Here is a 19,885-nt window from a genome sequence, read left to right as displayed (position 1 = left end):
CCCTCATAACTCCCCCCTCTGTGTTCACTCATCTACCCCGGATCACCCAACCATGTTCACTCATCTGCCCCTCCATCACCCACTTCCTTGTTCACTCATCTGCCCCCCCATCACACCCCCCCGTGTTCACTCATCTACCCCTCATAACTCCCCCCTCTGTGTTCACTCATCTACCTCGGATCACCCAACCGTGTTCACTCATCTACCCCTCCATCACCCCCCTCCTTGTTCACTCATCTGCCCCCCATCACCCCCCCCCCCCCCCGTGTTCACTCATCTACCCCTCCATCACCCCCCTCCATGTTCACTCATCTGCTCCCCATCTTCATTCATGTATCATCCCCCCTCTCCCAATTACCTCCCTCAGTGCTCACTAACCCACCATTCACTCATCTGCCCCATCACCCCCCTCCCCATCCATGCTCACTAACCCCCCCCCATGTTCACTCATCTATCTCACCCCCCACCTGTTCACTCATCACCCCCCCTTCCCTAATCAACACCCCTGTATTCACTCATCTGCCCCCCATCACCCACCTCAGTGCTCACTATCCCCCCCCCCCCACCCCGTGTTCAGCACCACCTGAATCGGATGACCAATTCCCAATAAGTACTTCCTGTATTACTTTTGCTGATATTTTAATTGCTGTTGTGAAATTTTATGCGTTCAGCTGGACATTTCTATCCCCTCCATGTCATCCTCCTGGAAGAAGTCTGTTTTTTTTATCAGCAAAACAAGCTGTCATGCAGATGTAGCAGTTAGAGGGTTGAGCCAAACCATGTGCCACTGATAGGTGATTGCAGTGATCAGCTCTTTTATTTATTTGTGTAAAACCTTTATCCCAAAAATCTGTCATTCTAACTGCTTGTGAGTCTAAAGTGTGACCTGGAGATTGGCTCCAATTTGGTAGTATATGTAAATCTGCTAGTACATCTAATCCCCCCTCCCCCCAGACCAACAATGCTTCTGTCCTAGGATGTGCCCCCTGTGCTCCTTCATCCAGAGTGGGGGCAGTCTAGTACAGGAGGTATGTTACTGGCCAGGTTACCAAGGGGAAGAGCCTTCGGCCCTTTTCACACGGGCGGACCACTCAGGTCCTCCTGTCAGTTTTTTAGGGCGACCTGAACAGAGGCTCCATACAGGTCTATTGTGGGTCGGATGTCAGCGGAGACATGTCCACCGACATCCGACCCGCTAAAGTCAGACGGATGGAAACCCTATTTTCCATCTGTCTGGCGGATCAGATGAAGACGAACTCTACAGTCTATCTTCATCCCATCCCCCATAGGGGAGAGCGGAGCTCTGATAGGTCCATCCTGCACAGTGTACAGAGATGGAGCTGTCATCTGCCTGCTGAGCGGGGATCAACGGAGCGATCCCTACTGAGCAAAGCGGAGTCCGTACACGGACACGTCCATGTGAAAGAGCCCTTAGAAAACGAATACAGCCACCACATCTACTGATCGTTTAGCTGCAATAGATGACATCCAATCAGGCGGCTGGCTGAACGTGTCGCCATACTTCTGGTTTTAGCGGCACAGATGGCAGGCGGGTGTCGGGGGACACATCTCTGCTGACATCCGTCTCCCTATAGGAGTCAATGGGGGGCCCGCTCAGATCCACTTGAAAAATGCACAGATCAGAGCGCGCCGATCATGTGGGAGGGGCCAAAACGTTGGTGTGCATCCCGAGTTCCTTTATTTACTCTTCAGGTACATTTCATGTTATATTCCAATGGAGAAGACGATTGAAGTGGGAAATAACGGTGACATATGTAAGGAGATGTCAGGAACACTTAGGGCTGCTTCACTCCGCCAAAACGCCTTCCGCATGTGTTTTGCATGAATGTGTTTAATGCGTTTTTGGTGCGTTCCGGTGTGTGTTTGATGCACTTCCAGATGCTTTTTTCTTTTTCTTTCAGTTTTTCACTGTATTGGGGTCCGGTGCATTTTTGATGCATTCCAGTGCAGTTTTTTATGCGTTTTATTGCCTTCCAGTGTAGCAAAAATGACACTTTTTTTTCTGGAACTGGAAAGCCCCGGGGCACTGCACTGGGGGGACCTATGTCATTGGAAACCATATAACCTACTTTCCAATGCGTTTGGGGGAAAAATGCACTGGACTGAATGTGGTCTGAATTATGTTTTTTTTTTATATATATATTTCGGACATTAACCGCTTAAGGTCCGGAAGATTTACCCCCCCCCCCCATTAATGACCGAGCCATTGCTTGCGATATGGCACTGCGTTATTTTAACTAACAATTGCACAGTCGTGCGACTCTGTACCCAAATAAAATGTCCTCCCCCCCACAAATACAGCTTTCTTTTGGTGGCATTTGATCACCTCTGCTTTGCTGTTTTTGCTCTAGAAACAAGATAGATAGAAAAAAAAAGACAATTTTGGAACAAATAAATATTTTTTGCTTTGTGCTATAAGGGCCGATTCACACTGATTCGCTGTGTGAGATCGCATGTGATTTGCACTGCAGTGCAATTCACATGTCCGTGCGATGCGATTTCAGCCATACAGATAGTTGCATTCGGGCCAAACTCGTACAGGAAACTATTTTTGGTCTGCACAAGAATTGAATCGCAGGGGTGTTCACACCTATGCGATCCGATTCATGGCCAAACTGACAGTTCGCAGTGCGGTATGCGAGCTGAAATGGGGGCGTCATTAACATTATATTGACACAGAGTGGTTTGCATATGGCAATGTGAAGTGCTGTGCGAGTCGGGTGCGATGCGGGAACTCACAGGGTTTCTGCATCGCACTGGTGTGAACCCAGCCTTAAACACATCCGATAAAAAAAAAAAAAAAAAAAAAAAAATCACATTTCATTATCAGTTGAGGCCAATATGTATTCTGCTACATATTTTTGGTACAAAATCCCTATAAGCGAGTATTGATTGGTTCGCACAAAAGTTATTGTGTTTACAGGCTATGGGATATATTTATTGGAATTTTTTTTATTGCTTTTTTTTTTTACTAGTAATGGCGGTGATCAGGGACTCATAGCGGGACTGGGAGATTGCAGCTTTAAAACTGGACACCTTACAAGCACATTTTTGTGAAGCAGTGACACCAATACAGTGATCAGTGCTAAAAATATGCACTGTCACTGTACTAATGACACTGGCAGGGAAGGGTTTATCAACTTGGGCGGTCAAAGGGTTAAATGTGTGACCAACGTGTGGTACTGTGTGTGCTCTGTGCTGTTTTCTACTTCCTGCTTTGCAGGGAGAAACAAACCACACATTGCTGCTGTCAGAAGAGATTACATGGGGCTCTCTCAGTACATATTGTTAGCACTGATCGCTGTATTAGTGTCACTGGTTCCCACAAAGTGTGAAAAGTGTCACTAATGCCGCGTACACACGAGTGGAATGTCCGACAGAAAAAGTCAGACGGAATCTTTTCATCGGATATTCCCATCGTGTGTGGGCCTCATCTGACTTTTTTTTCGAAAATTCTAACGGACCTAGAAATAGAAAATAGTTTTAAATATTTCCGGCGGAACCAATTCCTATCGGGAAAACCCTCGTCTGTATGCTGTTCCAAAAACGACGCATGCTCTGAAGCAAGTACGAGACGGCAGCTATTGGCTACTGGCTATTGAACTTCCCTTTTCTAGTCCCGTCGTACGTGTTGTACGTCACCGCGTTCTAGGCGGTCGGACTTTGGTGTGATTGTGTGTAGGCAAGACACACGATTTTCTGTCAGAAAAACCTTCGGAGTTTATTCCGAAGGGAAAACCAGTCGTGTGTAAGTGGCATTAGTGTGCGATTTGTCCACCGCAATATCGCAGTCCCGCTATGAGTCACTGATTGCTGCCATTACTAGTAAAAAAATAAAATATGTTCCCGGATTTCATTTTAAAAATCTGGTCACCTTATTTTAGGGTGAAATATGTAACCTGTTTCCAGTGCTGTAGCTGCCCTACAAAGTCCACACCTCATCAGTGCCACCTATCAGTGCCCATCAGTACTGCATATTAGTGTCACTGTCACATGACATAAAAAAAAAGTATCAGCAATCGGTATCAGCAAGTATTTTATAAAAAAAATGATCAGTACTTGTACTCCGTCTTAAAGTGGTATTGGGACAACCCTATTTAAAAATGGAAGTATAGGTAAAACGTTTTATTTTTGGATAGAACAAGAGAGTGTTATAACCCCTGCCAGATTTTTTATTATTATTATTATTTGTTTTCACCATCTGTGTCCCATTTTGGAGATTTTCCATCACTTCCTGTCTCATAGCCAAACAGGATGTGAGAGGAAGCATACAGTGCCAGACCGTCAGAGCCCATGCCATAAATGGCGGCTCCTATGCTCATGGGCGGGAATGACGTCATAGCGCCCCTGGCCACTCATGTACCCGGAGGCCATGAACCCGGGAGGCCGGATGAAGATGGAAGTCCTGTCAGCAGTGAAAGTGCGCCATTGCATGGCTTTGTTTTAAGGTAAGTCTCTATTAATGTGCTAGTATGCGATACATACTAGCACATTATGACATTGCCTTACGGTGGAAGTTTTTTTTGTTTTGTTTTTACTGCAGTTTACTACCGCTTTAAGGGAATCCCTGGGGGAACCCCAAGTGACCAGAACTGGTGTCCCCATTGGAAGATTTCATCTCAATTATTTTTCTGGGGACACCCCAAAATGTGGGATTTTCTTTACTTTCAATGATAATGGTAATATATATAATATATATACTGTAGATACATATATATTTTGTTATAAAATGTTGAAAACTGGAAATTTTTCTCCTTCATTGATATACAAATGATAAAACTGCTTTGATGGGCACTGATGAGGTGGCACTGAAGGGCATTGATAGGTGACACTGGTGGGCACTGAGAAGGGGTACTAATAGGTGGCACTGATGGGTGGCAGTGGTGGGCACTGGTAGGTGACAGTGATAGGCAGCACAGCAAGGTGGCACTGATTGGCATCTCTGGTGGGCTTTGATAGGTGGCACTGATTGCTGGCACTGATTTGTGATTCGTGCCACTGTGGGCACGGGCAGGCGGCACTGGTGGGCACAGATGAGATGGCTGTGCATCTTCCTCTTCGGGACTGATGTCCTTTGCACATAAGCCAGTGATTGGCTATTTTTTCTCCTCGCGCTCCTCTCATTGGCTCGGTGATCACAGTGCGGGGGGAGGGGGGACGTCTATTGATGGCCTCCTGGCAATGTAGGTCCACACTGTAGCCGTCATTCGGCTATAATGCGGATCTGAAGGGGTTAATATTACAAAGCACTTTAATTATGTATTTTGCTTGGGGATCTATTCAGGTTAAATATCTGGGGCAGGCACTAAAGCCATATTATTTCTAGATTTTGTATATTCTTTATTACATCCGGAGATTCATTTTTGATTTTTTTTCAATCAAAACAAATGGACGTCCCCCCTCCCCCCCCACCTTGCTTTTTTTATTAGTTTTTTTAAAGGACTAACGTTTATAGTGCAACACCCCCCTCCCCCCCCCCCCATTACCCCAGTAGTATTTTCAACGTATATTAATCTTTATTTTCTTGCTCTCTTAATTTTTTTTCCCCACTGCTTGTGTGTGAAAAATGACATTTTTTTTCCCATTTATTTACAGTATATATCTCAATTTGCTGATATTGACTCCATTATAATATATTTGTTAAAAAAAATAAAAATACATTAAAACACAATTATGGCTTTGTTAATGTGTCTTTTTTTATTTATTTTCTATTCAGTCCAGCAGACATTGTGTGTGGTATTTGCAAGGCTGTTTAAATGGGCTTTTTCATGCATCCTCTGCAGCATTAAAAGGGTATACTGCAGGCCACATATTAACCAGGTGCATTGGCTCCATCAGATTCCGGGTGAAAGTGTGTTCCGCTAACTCCAAGCCAGGGTGTGGTATGAGCAGGGAAAAGTGTACCAGAGGTATGTGGCCTGAGCAGGCTAAGGTGTGTGCGAAGAGATCCAGTCAGAGTATGGGGTAAGGTCAGGCACGTCTTTAAGGCGGGGCAAAAGGGGAAGCTGCCCCGGTCCCAGTTATTTTTATGGTGACCAAAGCAGCTGTTCTTTGAGCCCAGGGTTGCTCATAGCTACAGGGGCCCATGCTGCCTCCCTATCATATCAGAGTAGCTGAGCGCTCTCCCCTCACACTGCTGCACAGGCATTACAGGTCTCGGGTCTGCTGTGCTATCACGGGGAAAAGGCGCGGCTGCAGGTTGTCTGTGTGCTCGCAACCTCCTGCCCACCCCCCCTCCTGTCAGCAGCCAGCTCTGTCTAATCACTGCTAGCTCCCTCTTCCCCCTCCCTCCAGCTAAGCAGAACGAGCTGCCAATCAGAAGAGACTTGAGGGGCATGAATGGGACATGTAGTCTCAAGGAATGGCCTATTCACCAAAGTCCATGGGGCCTGAACTCAACCCGCTTTTTGTAGAGGGAACAAGATTTGCCCAGGCAAAAATTCACCAGGATGGCGCAGTGTTATGGGAGAGTTGGTACAGCAGTACAGTTACAGTCCCCCCCCCCCCCGTGAGAGACTGAGCTGCTGAAAAACCACCAAGTGAGTACTATGTGGGGGAGACTGGAAGAGTGAGAAGACGTGTTGCTGAGCCACTGCCAGGATATAGACCTTGCTGCAGTGCCTACTGGAGATGTCACAGGCAACCAAGCAGTGAGCTTTAATGATGCGCTGTTGTCTCTAGCAACCATTAAGTGGTAATGATGCACAGTAACCAATAGCAGGGGTCGTCCAACTACGGCCCTCCAGTTGTTCAGAAACTACAATTCCCATCATGCCTAGTCATGTCTGTGAATGTCAGAGTTTTACAATGCCTCATGGGATGCGTAGCTCCAACAGCTGGAGGGCCGTAGTTTGAGGATCCCTGATCTATAGCAACCAATCAGTGAGCTGTAATGTGCAGTAACTTTTAGCAACAAAGCAGCCGTAATGTGTGCTGTTTCCTCTAGCAACCAGTTATTGAGTGGTAATGATGTGCTGTATTCTCTGGCAACCAATCTCAATTGCTGCCTGATCTGCTGCAGTAAACTGATTTTGAGTCTAGCTGCTCTCCTAGCAGTTGGAGAGCAAAATTTACCAAAACTATGTAGCTGAATACATATTGGCCTAAATTGATGAAGAAATTATTTTTTTTTATTGGATATGTATTATAGCAGAATGTAAAAAAAATTGTTTTCATTTTTTTTTTATTTTTTGTGTTTTTTTTTGCGCAAAAAAAATAAAAAACTGCAGAGGTGATCAAATACCAAGGAAAAAAAGCTCTATGTGCGGGGAAAAAAGAACATTCATTTTATTTGAGTACAGCATCGCTCGACCGCGCGATTGTCAGTTAAAGTAACGCAGTGCTGCATCGCAAAAAATGGCCTGGTCATTAACCACTTGCTTACTGGGCACTTAAACCCCCCTCCTGCCCAGACCAATTTTCAGCTTTCGGCGCTCACGCACTTTGAATGACAATTGCGCAGTCATACTACACTGTACCCAAATGACATTTTTATCATTTTTTTTACAACAAATAGAACTTTCTTTTGGTGGTATTTCATTTTTATTTTTTGCTAAACAAAAAAAGATGGAAAATTAAAAAAAAAAAAAAAGAATTATGTTTAAATCGGTAGTAAACCCGCTAATGTTTTTTTTTTTTTTTTACCACCTGCAAAGCAAAAGGCAAAATGAGCTAGTATGCACCGCATACTAGCTCATTATGAAATACCTTAGAACGAGGCCCCGACATCTGGCCCGATCCACGCTGGGGGAGCTGACATGCTCCCTCAGCGTTTCTTCCGGGTATCGTGGCTCCGGCGCTGTGAGTGGCCGGAGCCGCGATATCGTCACTCCCGCTCATGCGCGCAGGAGATTTCTTTCTGGCCGGTCCGCCACTGCCGGATTTTACAGCCGAGAATCCCCTTGTGCGCATGCGCTGCTGCAGTCAGCGGTGCATACCGAGGGGAATATCTCCTAAACCGTACAGGTTTAGGAGATATTTTTTTAACCTACAGGTAAGCCTTATTATAGGCTTTCCTGTAGGTTAAAGTAAAAAAAAAAAAAAAAAAAAGAGTATACAACCACTTTTAAAGTTTGTTATAAAATTTAGCAAACAGGTCATTTTTCTCCTTCATTGATATGTATTGATGAGGGGGCACTGGAGGGTACCGATAGGCACAGTTAAAGGCGGCACTGATAAGGTGGCACTGATGGGGACAGATAAGTCGGTACTGATGGGCACAGATAAAGAGGCACTGATGGGTGGCCTTGATAGGTACCACTGATGGATGGTACCACTGATAGATGTTTTTTCCAGTATCATACTTACCTAGGTGGATGCCGCATCTGTCCCCCGGCACCTCTACACTGAGAACCAAGCGATCAAACACTGTTGATTGCTCGGTTCTCACAACTCCATGAGCAGAGAGCTGCAGACTGTCAGTCACAGCTCTCTGCTCTGCCCCCTCCTCACTCATTGGAGTGCTCGGCTGTGGAGGGAGCGGAGGCCACATGCCCTCAACATTGGGAGTCTGTGACCCCTCAAAGCACCATATCCCCATGTTGATGTGGAGAATGGCCTCATCCCCACAACCCTGAGTGGTGGTTGTGGGGGTCTGCAGGCGGGGGGCTTATCAGAATCTGGAAGCCCCCTTTAACAAGGGGACCACCAGATCCCGGCCCCCCCTGTTTGAAAAAGAAAGTGTAAAAATGGTTAAATAAGACAAACACACTTTTGAAAAATTTCTTTATTAAAAATAAAAAAAAGATTCCACTCTTGCTATCCAGCGATGGGGGATCTCTCAGTCCAGCACTGTCCATACATCCGTCTTCTGTCTCCACTGCGGAGACACTGCGGGGATCCCAGCACTGACGTTTCTTATATTATGAGGGCGGGGCCTCCCGTCACCTGACCCCGCCCCCTCTGACGCTGGTGAGGGGAGCCAGGGATTCCCTAATGACGTATGGGTGACCCCGCCCCCTCTGATGTAACGGAAACCTGCGTTACATCAGAGGGGGGCGGGATCTCCCATACGTCACTGGGGAACCCCATAGCTTTCCTCACCAGCGTCAGAGGGGGCGGGGTCAGGTGTAGCCCAATCTAACCAGCAGCTCCTTTGGGGGTTAGTGCTACATTTGTATATATCTCTTTGGGATGTGGTGCCATTTTATATATATATATAATACGTTTAATATATAAATGTCCAGACCCCAACCGGATAAAATAATTTTTGGGATGATTTACAGCAGAGACTGCGAGCCAGGACTTCTCGTCCACATCAGTGCCTGACCTCACCAATGTTCTTCTGCAAGAATGGTCAAACATTCCCATAGACACACTCCAAAACCTTGTGGACAACCTCCCCAGAAGAGTTGAAGCTGTTATAGCTGCAAAGGGTGGGCCAACTCAATATTGAACCCTACGGAATAAGACTGGGATGCTATTAAATTTCATGTAAAGGCAGGTGTCCCAATACTTTTGATAATATAGAGTGTGTATACACAAACGTTTAGAAATAAATGTAAACAAACATATTAAGAAATGAAATCATGGATGGTGTCAATAGGGCAGTGGCCAGTGTCAGTAAAACGGGAATATGTGCCGCACATGGTGATTAGGATGTGCCCATGCTCACCCTGTGGGCATACCGTTGGGAATGCCATAACCCTGGTATCCTCTTCAACAGCGGGCGGTCCGCTTTCAGATAAAAGTGGTCTCTGCAATGGATTTGTCGCAAGATCACTTTTATCGTTGGAGGGAGAAGGGCCCCCCCCCCCCCGCCGTGCTGCGGCCATCTCCACCGCTTACCAGAGCCGTCTGTAGTGGCAGAGACGATCGCGTCCTCTTCCCTGTGAGGCTGGATGCCACGTGAGGGAAAGATGCCCCCACTCTGCTCCATACCATTGGATGGCGGAAGAGACTTCAAAGGTCACTTCCGCCTAATGGTTTTAAAAGGGGATTTTTTTTTTGTAAATAAAAAAAAGACATTTAAGTGTAAATGTGATATCTGAGGTCTGCTTGACCCCCAGAACTCACATTTAGGAGGTCCTGTCATGCTTTTTTTTAATCACATTTTTTTTTTTTTAAAAGGACAGTGTACAAGTAAAATAAAGAAGAAAATTATTTTTTTAAGTGCCCCGCGGAGCTCGCACGCAGAAGAGAACGCATACGTTAGTTGTGCCCGCATATGAAAACTGTGTTAAAATGCCAAGCCCTCTCTACCCCACACACACCCCCCTCTCTACTCCTCAAACACCCCTCTCTACTCCTCACCCCTCCCCCTACTCCTCACACCTCCCCCTACTCCTCACACCTCCCCCTACTCCTCACACCTCCCCCTACTCCTCACAACTCCCCCTACGCCTCACAAACCCCCTCTCTCTACTCCTCACACCTCCCCCTACTCCTCACACACCCACTACTCCTCACACACCCACTACTCCTCACACACCTCCCCCTATTCCTCACACCTCCCCCTCTCTACTCCTCACACAACCCCCTCTCTACTCCTCACACAACCCCCTCTCTACTCCTCACACACCCCCCCCTCTACTCCTCACACACCCCCCCCTCTACTCCTCACACACCCCCCCCCTCTACTCCTCACACACCCCCCCCCCCTCTACTCCTCACACACCCCCCCTCTACTCCTCACACACCCCCCCCTCTACTCCTCACACACCCCCCTCTCTACTCCTCACACACCCCCCTCTCTACTCCTCACACACCCCCCTCTCTACTCCTCACACACCCCCCTCTCTACTCCTCACACACCCCCCTCTCTACTCCTCACACACCCCCCTCTCTACTCCTCACACACCCCCTCTCTTCTCCCTCTACTCCTCACACACCCCCCTACTCCTCACACCTCCCCCTACTCCTCACACACCCCACACCTAGGGTTGCCACCTGAACACATATGAATTACACAGGTTCTGAGGCTAATTTAATTCAGATAATGCACCAAGTGAGTTTACCACCTTAATCAGCCACAGGACCAACTGCTGGATGGAGAGGCACAGACATGGCAGGATCCAGGGGGTGCCGATTTACACCCAGATTTCAGTTGTGCCCTCCCTTTGATGTGATGCCTGATTGGCCACTGATCTCCCCCCACCATCGCCTGCACTCAGAGCTGGGAAAAGGCAATGGCATCCTGCAGCAGTGAGAGGAGAAGTGGCAGAGTGGAGAGATGCCATCGGACTGTACACACACACTTTGATTACCGCCCCCCTATCTCCTCCAAGGGCTGCTCATCTCCTAGTGTTCTGTTGAGAAGTGCCCCCCCCATCGAATAGTGCCCGGTATGTACTGCGCATGCGCCGTACGGAACAGCACAACAGCTGATTTGCCGGTCAGATGGGCTGACGTAATCAGAGCATAGGGCGCACACCGTAGGAGGTATCTCTCGATGGGAGATACCATTTCACAGGCACAATTTAAATCTATACAAACAGTGGGGGGAGACAGTAGTTCTCACATTGTGCATCGCTGCTGCTGGAGGGCGGCTAGTGTGTGTTGAAGAGCTGGTATTGTCTGTTTTGAAACCCGACCTTTTTGTACAGCCCAATGTCATCTAAGAGCAATCCTGTCTCATGTGCTGTAGGAGCGCTGTAGTGACAGGAGAGGATGAGGAGGGGAAGGTCACAGGGAAATTGTACACAATGGAGGAGGGGAGGGGGGGTAAAAGTTTGTGCTTTGGATGTTTGTGGAGAAGGGGGATGGGAATTTATCTGTGCTGTGAGGTGTAATCAGGATGGGGGGGTGTATTTGATAGAAGGAGAAATAGGGGGGGATATGTGCGAGGACAGTTTTGGGGGATTTGAGCCGGATGGGGAATGTTTGCCCTAAGGGTGTGTGAATTTCTGCTAAGAGGGGGAAATTTCTTCTGGGGGGAGATTTGGGTAGGGAGGAGGAATGTGTGCTAGAAAAAGGGTAATTTGGAGGGGGTTGTGGATTTGTGGGGGGATTTGCTCTTGAAGAAGGGATTTAGGGATTGTTTTTTTTTGCTAGGGGGGAGAATTTGTGCTAGGAGTGAGGGCTGGGGGAGGATTTGTGCTGGGAGTGGGGGTTGGGGGGATTTGTGCTGGGAGAATGGATTGGGGGGGTTGTTAGAAAGGGGGGTTGGGGAGGATTTGTGTTAGGAGGGGGGGTTGTGGGGGAATTCTGCTGGGAGTGGGGATTTGTGCTAGTAGTGGGGGTTGGGGGGATTTGTGCTGGAAGAATGGATTGGTGGGGTTGTTTCTAGAAGGGGGGATTGAGAGGATTATTGCAAGGAGGAGGGACTGGGTGGATTAGTGATTTGGGGGATTTGTTCTAGGAGGAGGGATTGGGAGCGGGAGGATTTGTGCTAGGAGAGGGAATTGGGGGGGGGGGGGGGTAGATTTCTGCTAGGAGGGGGATAGGGGTGGGATGTGAGTTGGTGGGGGGGGGCATAATAACTGTGTAGTGGATACTCCCACTTTGAATTAGATATAATGATGAAAAGTGACCCGCTGCCGCAGGCACCCGATATCTTATGGGTATGTAATGTGATTGGTATATATATGGAATGGAGGGGCTGCTGTAGTGATTGCCAAATGAATTGATGCATCAAAGCTGACATGACATCGGTGTACAAGGATGTAATTAATGGCGATTCAAATAATGTGACAATAATGAGCAAATAAATATCCAACACGTGAGAATTCATATAACACAATCCAGAGCACTTTATGTGCTGATAACAGTAATAAATATATGAAAAGAAGGTGGAGATGAATGTATAAAATACGGAGGATTCATCTGTCAATGTGCAGCGATTGCTATGAAGACAGCGGAATATTAATAGTGATTTATAAACAGACGACTCCGAAGTAAAGGGGGAGATGAGAAATCTGAGGCGACTTTCACACTGAAAAATAGCGGCAATTTACCGCCGATTCCCCCATCCCCCCCCCGTGTGAAAATGCCCTAAATTGTTCTCTCTTGTAATCCTTTAATGTAATGGGGTGTCCCTTTCCAGTGTTGTAGGAGGGATTGGGGGGATTTGTGCTGGGAGGAGGGGGGCCCCTGTCATGGAGTAAGTCAGGGGGCCCCTGTCAGGAAGTCGGGGGACCCTGTTGTGTAGGAAGTCGGGGGGCCCCTGTCATGGAGGGTGTCGGGGGCCCCTGTCAGGTAGGAAGTCGGGAGGCCCCCGTCATGGAGGAAGTCGGGAGGCCCCCGTCAGGGAGGAAGTCGGGGGGGGCCCTGTAAGGTAGGAAGTCGGGGGCCCCTGTCATGGAGGAAGTCGGGGGCCCTTGTCATGGAGGGTGCCGGAGGCCCCTGTCACGGAGGGTGCCAGGGGCCCCTGTCACGGGGAGTGTCAGAGGCCCCTGTCACAGAGGAAGTCAGGGGGCCCCTGTCACAGAGGAAAACAGGGGGCCCCTATCACGCAGGGTGTCCGGGGCTCCTGTCAGGTAGGAAATCGGGGGCCCCTGTCATGGAGGGTGTCGGGGGCCCCTGTCACGGAGGGTGTCGGGGGCCCCTGTCACGGAGGGTGTCGGGGGCCCCTGTCACGGAGGGTGTCGGGGGCCCCTGTCACGGAGGAAGTCGGGGGGCCCTGTCACGGAGGAAGTCGGGGGGCCCTGTCACGGAAGAAGTCGGGGGGCCCTGTCACGGAGGAAGTCGGGGGGCCCTTATCATGGAGGAAGTTTGGGCCCCTGTCATTCAGGGTGTCAGGGGCTCCTGTCATGGAGGAAGTCGGGGGCCCCTGTCATGGAGGAAATCAGGGGGGCCCGTCATGGAGGAATTCAGGGGGCCCTGTCATAAAGGAAATCGGGGGGCCCCTGTCACAGAGGGTGTGGGGCCCCGGTCACGGTGGGTGCCGGGGGCCTCTGTCACGGAGGGTGTCGGGGGGCCCCTGTCACGGAGGAAGTCAGGGGGCCCTGTCACGGAGGAAGTCGGGGGCCCCTGTCACGGAGGAAGTCGGGGGCCCCTGTCACGGAAGAAGTCGGGGGCCCCTGTCACGGAGGAAGTCGGGGGCCCCTGTCACGGAGGAAGTCGGGGGCCCCTGTCACGGAGAGTGTCGGGGGGGCCCTTATCATGGAGGAAGTTTGGGGCCCCTGCCATTCAGGGTGTCAGGGGCCCCTGTCATGGAGGAAATCGGGGGGCCCCTGTCACGGAGAAAATCGGGGGGCCCCTGTCACGGAGGGTGTCAGGGGGGCCCCTGTCAAGGAGGGTGTCAGGGGGGCCCCTGTCAAGGAGGGTGTCAGGGGGGCCCCTGTCAAGGAGGGTGTCAGGGGGGCCCCTGTCACGGAGGGTGTCGGGGGTCCCTGTCACGGAGGGTGTCGGGGGGGCACCTGTCACGGAGGGTGTCGGGGGGGGCACCTGTCACGGAGGGTGTCGGGGGGGCACCTGTCACGGAGGGTGTCGGGGGGCACCTGTCACGGAGGGTGTCGGGGGGGCTCCTGTCACAGAGGAAGTCAGGGGGCCCCTGTCACAGAGGAAGACAGGGGGCCCCTATCACGCAGGGTGTCGGGGGCTCCTGTCAGGTAGGAAATTGGGGGCCCCTGTCATGGAAGGTGTCAGGGTCCCCTGTCATAAAGGAAATCGGGGGGCCCCTGTCACAGAGGGTGTGGGGCCCCGGTCACGGTGGGTGCCGGGGGGCCTCTGTCACGGAGGGTGTCGGGGGGCCCCTGTCACGGAGGAAGTCAGGGGGCCCTGTCACGGAGGAAGTCGGGGGCCCCTGTCACGGAGGAAGTCGGGGGCCCCTGTCACGGAGGAAGTCGGGGGCCCCTGTCACGGAGGAAGTCGGGGGCCCCTGTCACGGAGAGTGTCGGGGGGGCCCTTATCATGGAGGAAGTTTGGGGCCCCTGCCATTCAGGGTGTCAGGGGCTCCTGTCATGGAGGAAGTCGGGGGTCCCTGTCATGGAGGAAATCGGGGGGCCCCTGTCACGGAGAAAATCGGGGGGCCCCTGTCACGGAGGGTGTCAGGGGGGCCCCTGTCACGGAGGGTGTCAGGGGGGCCCCTGTCAAGGAGGGTGTCAGGGGGGCCCCTGTCAAGGAGGGTGTCAGGGGGGCCCCTGTCAAGGAGGGTGTCAGGGGGGCCCCTGTCACGGAGGGTGTCGGGGGGGCACCTGTCACGGAGGGTGTCGGGGGGGCACCTGTCACGGAGGGTGTCGGGGGGGGGCACCTGTCACGGAGGGTGTCGGGGGGGGGGGCTCCTGTCACGGAGGGTGCCGGGGGCCACTGCCTGGGATTTCTCTTCGGGGAAGGAGGAGAGAAAACACCGACGGATCATAGACAGCCAGCGGCGGTCACACACAACCTTTAGGGGCAGATCGGGAGAGACAGACCCCTCCCCCATCCCCACACTGGACCCGCCTCCCTGCTAAGGTGACATCAGAGCTAATGACACTTACTATAACTCCAAAAAAAAGCTGGGGGTGTAGTTTGCGGATATTCCACTGGAAGGCGCTGTGTCTGATCAGTCAAAAGAGCGGTGAGAAGATACGCCCCTCTCTGTGACGCAGCCGACAATGGTCAAAATGGCGCCGCTAGGCTGTCTTATACTCGCGATGACGTCACCCGCCGCCCCCTCCGCCAATCAGGAAGCGCGCGTCCCCCCACCACCTACCTCCCCGCACAGAGCACAAGCTGGCTGTCTCACACTCACAGCCCCGATGTACAGACAGGAGGGGAGTCGGGTTACTCCTCCCTCCAGCCTCTATCCCCTTATCACATGACTGGAGGAGGAAGAGGACGTTTCACATTCACACGGTGACTGTCTGCAGATACAAAAGAGGAGGATTGGGGGAAGACAACCTACCTCACACCTACCCTTTCTACTCCTCCAGCAACTCCCCTCTATTCTTTGGACACCCCCTCTTTTCCTCACCTCCCCCCCACACCCCCTCTCTTCCCCACCTCCCTCCCAGACACCCCCTCTCTTCCACACCCCCTCTATTCCTGACACCCCCTCTCTTCCTCACCTCCCCCCACAGACACCCCCCTCTCTTCCTTACCTCCCCCTCCCCAGACACCCCCTCTCCAGACACCCCCTCTATTCCTCACCCTCCCCCCCAGACACCCCCTCTATTCCTCACCCCCCCAGACACCCCCTCTTGCTCAGACACCCCCTCTCTTCCTCACACCCCCTCTCTTCCTCACCTTCACCCAGACACCCCCTCTCTTCCTCAACTCCCCCCCCAGACACCCCTTTTTTTCCTTCCCCACACCCCCTCTATTCCTCACCCCCTCTCTTCCTCCCCCCAGACACCCCCTCTCTTCCTCCCCCCCCAGACACCCCCTCTCTTCCTCCCCCCCAGACACCCCCTCTCTTCCTCCCCCCCAGACACCCCCTCTCTTCCTCCCCCCCAGACACCCCCTCTCTTCCTCCCCCCCAGACACCCCCTCTCTTCCTCCCCCCCAGACACCCCCTCTCTTCCTCCCCCCCAGACACCCCCTCTCTTCCTCCCCCCCAGACACCCCCTCTCTTCCTCACCTCCCCCCCAGACACCCCCCTCTCTTCCTCACCTCCCCCCCAGACACCCCCCTCTCTTCCTCACCTCCCCCCCAGACACCCCCTCTCTTCCTCACCTCCCCCCCAGACACCCCCTGTCTACCTCACCTCCCCCCGCAGACACCCCTTCTTTTTCCCTTCCCCCCCAGACACCCCCTCTCTTTTTACCTCCCCTCCCAGACACCCCCTCTCTTTTTCCCTTCCCCCCAGACACCCCCCCTCTTTTTCCCTTCCCCCCAGACACCCCCCCTCTTTTTCCCTCCCCTCCCAGACACCCCCTCTCTTTTTCCCTCCCCTCCCAGACACCCCCTCTCTTTTTCCCTCCCCTCCCAGACACCCCCTCTCTTTTTCCCTCCCCTCCCCAGACACCCCCTCTCTTTTTCCCTCCCCCCCAGACACCCCCTCTCTTTTTCCCTCCCCCCCCAGACACCCCCTCTCTTTTTCCCTCCCCCCCCAGACACCCCCTCTCTTTTTCCCTCCCCCCCAGACACCCCCTCTCTTTTTCCCTCCCCCCCCAGACACCCCCTCTCTTTTTCCCCCCCCCCCCCAGACACCCCCTCTCTTTTTCCCTCCCCCCCAGACACCCCCTCTCTTTTTCCCTCCCTAGCCTAATTGCATCCTTTTTGGGAAATCGCTCATCCCAGTGCTGCCGAGACATTGGTCACATGATTGCTGCAGAAAAGATGGTAACCAATTAGACACAGCTACTGATTGGCCAGTTCTGCCTGAATTACAACATGCTACAGCTGGGTGCACACGTGACTGTCGGCTTCTCCAATTGTATTAACGTGTTTTTCATGCATGATCAGGAGTAAGGGGTTTATTGTTTTGGTCATTTGAAAGGTGGTGACTGGCTGTTAGGCAGTTACATGCGTTTTTCAGCCAATCCCATTGATTTCTATTGGGCTGAAAACACTATCCTGCCGCAGGGAAGTGCCTGTACTTCTCTGGGATGACCGCACTGGGCCTCATAGAATAAAATGGAAATCTTCCTGGTGAATGTTGTCCTACATTTGGAAACATGAGACTCATTGCTCCAGTCTGTGACCAGCAACCTACAAGGCTGATAGTAAGCCAAATGAAAGTACTTATAGTAGTTGCATTTTACCCACTTGTGGCAAAATCGCATACCTGTACGTCATTCTGCCACAAGTGGTTGTACCAGGGTGTGCCTCACTTCGGTAAACCTTTTTTAGAGCCGACGGTCAGCTTTCCTGTGATATTAACCGATGCGGCTAAGCAGCCGCTCGATTGTTATCACAAGCAGTGGGAAGGGACGTCCCCCACCCCCGCCATCCTACAGCCTCTCTGCCCAGGCCCAAGCGACAAGCCAGTACGTCCGCCCACTCTCCGGAAATCCGAACAAAGCCAGAATTGGCTTTGATGGTGTCTCTGATATAGTAACCCAGAAGCGACGTCACTCCCGGTATATTCAGCAGCCAATAGAGCCAGTTTTAAAAATAATGTCAGTGTTAAAAGCTGCCGATATTTGTGCCTTGAATACTTTGACGTACAAAGGAGGGATTTGGGGTCTTATAGATCCCAGATCCCTCCAAAAAAATACTCAAAAATGCCGCAGTTGATCCTCACTTTACAACTACTTGTTTGGGTGGTCCCTCATTGACATTGACATTTTTGAGTATCTTGTTTCTGTTGTTGAGGGACCCCACCCTAATGGGTGGGGCGGTTTTTTATTTGCGATAAGCGGTAATCCTGGACTATTGACCCCGGTGTTTTTATCAATTATTTAGTCAGATCCCCCCAAAAAAATACCTGAGACGGGACAATTGCTGTCACAGGGATGTTTACATTTCTTGTGACAGCAATTAAAGTGATTAAAAAAATAAGAAACTTTTTTTTTTTTTTTTAAAGTGCCCAATCCCTCCGTGCCCGCACCCGCCAATGTAAATCGTGTTCAAACCACAAACGTGAGGTATTGCCACGATTGTTCGAGCAAGAGCAATAATTCTAGCAGAATACCTTCTCTGTGACTCTAAACGGGTAACCACAAAAATATTTTTAAAGCGTCACCTATGGAGATGTTTAAGTACTGTAGTTTGTCGCCATTCCATGAGTGTGCGCAATTTCAAATCATGACATGTTGGGTATCTATTTACTCGGTGTAACATCATCTTTTTCATATTATACAAAATAGGGCTAACTTTACTGCTTAGGTTTTTTTTTTTAATTCATTGAAGTGTATTTATTTTCAAACAATTGCATTTGAAAGACCACTGCGCAAATAGTGTGACATAAAATATTTAAACAACCACCATTTTATTCTCTAGGGTCTCTGCTAAACTATATAATGTTTTTGGGGGTTCCAAGTAATTCAGACTTAAAAAAAAAAAAAAATTCAGACTTTACCAAGTGTCAGAAAAAGCCTGGTCTTGAAGTGGTTAAATCCATGTAGTGTTATTTGAATACATAAGTGCTTTTGCAGCCTGAGCAGTGGTGCTGCTTTGTCCCTCTGCATGATGGGTCATCACACAGCTTACCCTGCAGACTCTCTACTTCTCCCTGCCAGAGCTGCTGGGCTAGAGAAGAGGAGAAAAAGGACTCTGCGGGTTCTGGATGACAGTCCCACCTAACACTCAGACAGCGGGAGGGCAAGGATTGGCTGCAGAATATCCTGGGAAGGGAAAGCCCACCCAGGGAGCCACGTAGGGCTGCTGGGAACTATAGGGATTTGTGGGTGATGTAGTCCCCATCTGGAGACGTTAAACTTAGCGACTTGGTGGTACTACAAGTCCCAAAAGAAAGTTGTGCCGGATGGAGGAGAAAGGAGAAGTCTGGGCTGGACCCCGATCACTGTAACGAGCCAATGACTTGGCTATTTAAACATGTGATTGGCTGTGTCTAATCACAACCAATCACATGTAAATATGGAAGTTCCGTTCATCGGTTCCCCTTGCCTCACATTGACAGTGTGTGAAGAGAACCAATCAGCGGCATTTCCTCACAGGAGAGACCTGTACAGACAATCAGGGCACTGATTATCAGTGCTGCATATCGGTGCCACCTCAGTGCCCATAAGTGTCGCCTCCTGAGCGCACATCATTCTTTTTCTGTCTGTATGTACACTGCACAGTGCCACTTCTCTTGTTCTGTATGCTTGGTGTAATTCTCTATAATGCTCTAATTCTTTCTGGACTCTACAAACATTGGTGTGGCACTAACTGCTTTTCTTATGTTTTTGGATTTCTTTCAGGACCCTCATGGAAGTGGGATTGCTGTGCCATATGAGACCACCTCTGAAGGTAATTGGCATGATTATCTGAATGGGTCACATGCACTATTTGATATTAAAAACAGAAGGTCTACTACATCTTACACAAGTACATAGATTGCGAGCTGTCTGGTATCGGGAAATGGTGGGCCACTTTACAGGGTTGTGAGGTGCCC

The 19,885-nt window shown here is 50.6% G+C and overlaps 1 long non-coding RNA gene across 1 annotated transcript in view; it reads left to right on the top strand.

Annotated features, from left to right (window-relative positions):
• Nucleotides 1-19,885, top strand: part of LOC143925349 (uncharacterized) — a 120,379-nt gene that overhangs the window by 26,698 nt on the left and 73,796 nt on the right. The window contains exon 3 of the long non-coding RNA XR_013261951.1: nt 19,692-19,740. This is a non-coding gene — a long non-coding RNA (uncharacterized LOC143925349). The remainder of the gene's footprint in view (nt 1-19,691; nt 19,741-19,885) is intronic.

Source organism: Lithobates pipiens, unplaced genomic scaffold (genome assembly GCF_037356315.1).
Source record: "Lithobates pipiens isolate NorthernLeopardFrog02 unplaced genomic scaffold, aLitPip1_a1.2 Scaffold_10, whole genome shotgun sequence".
Classification (NCBI taxonomy): domain Eukaryota; kingdom Metazoa; phylum Chordata; class Amphibia; order Anura; family Ranidae; genus Lithobates; species Lithobates pipiens.
The sequence above is the reverse complement of the archived record's forward strand: the minus strand, read 5'-3'. Positions and strand labels throughout refer to the sequence as shown.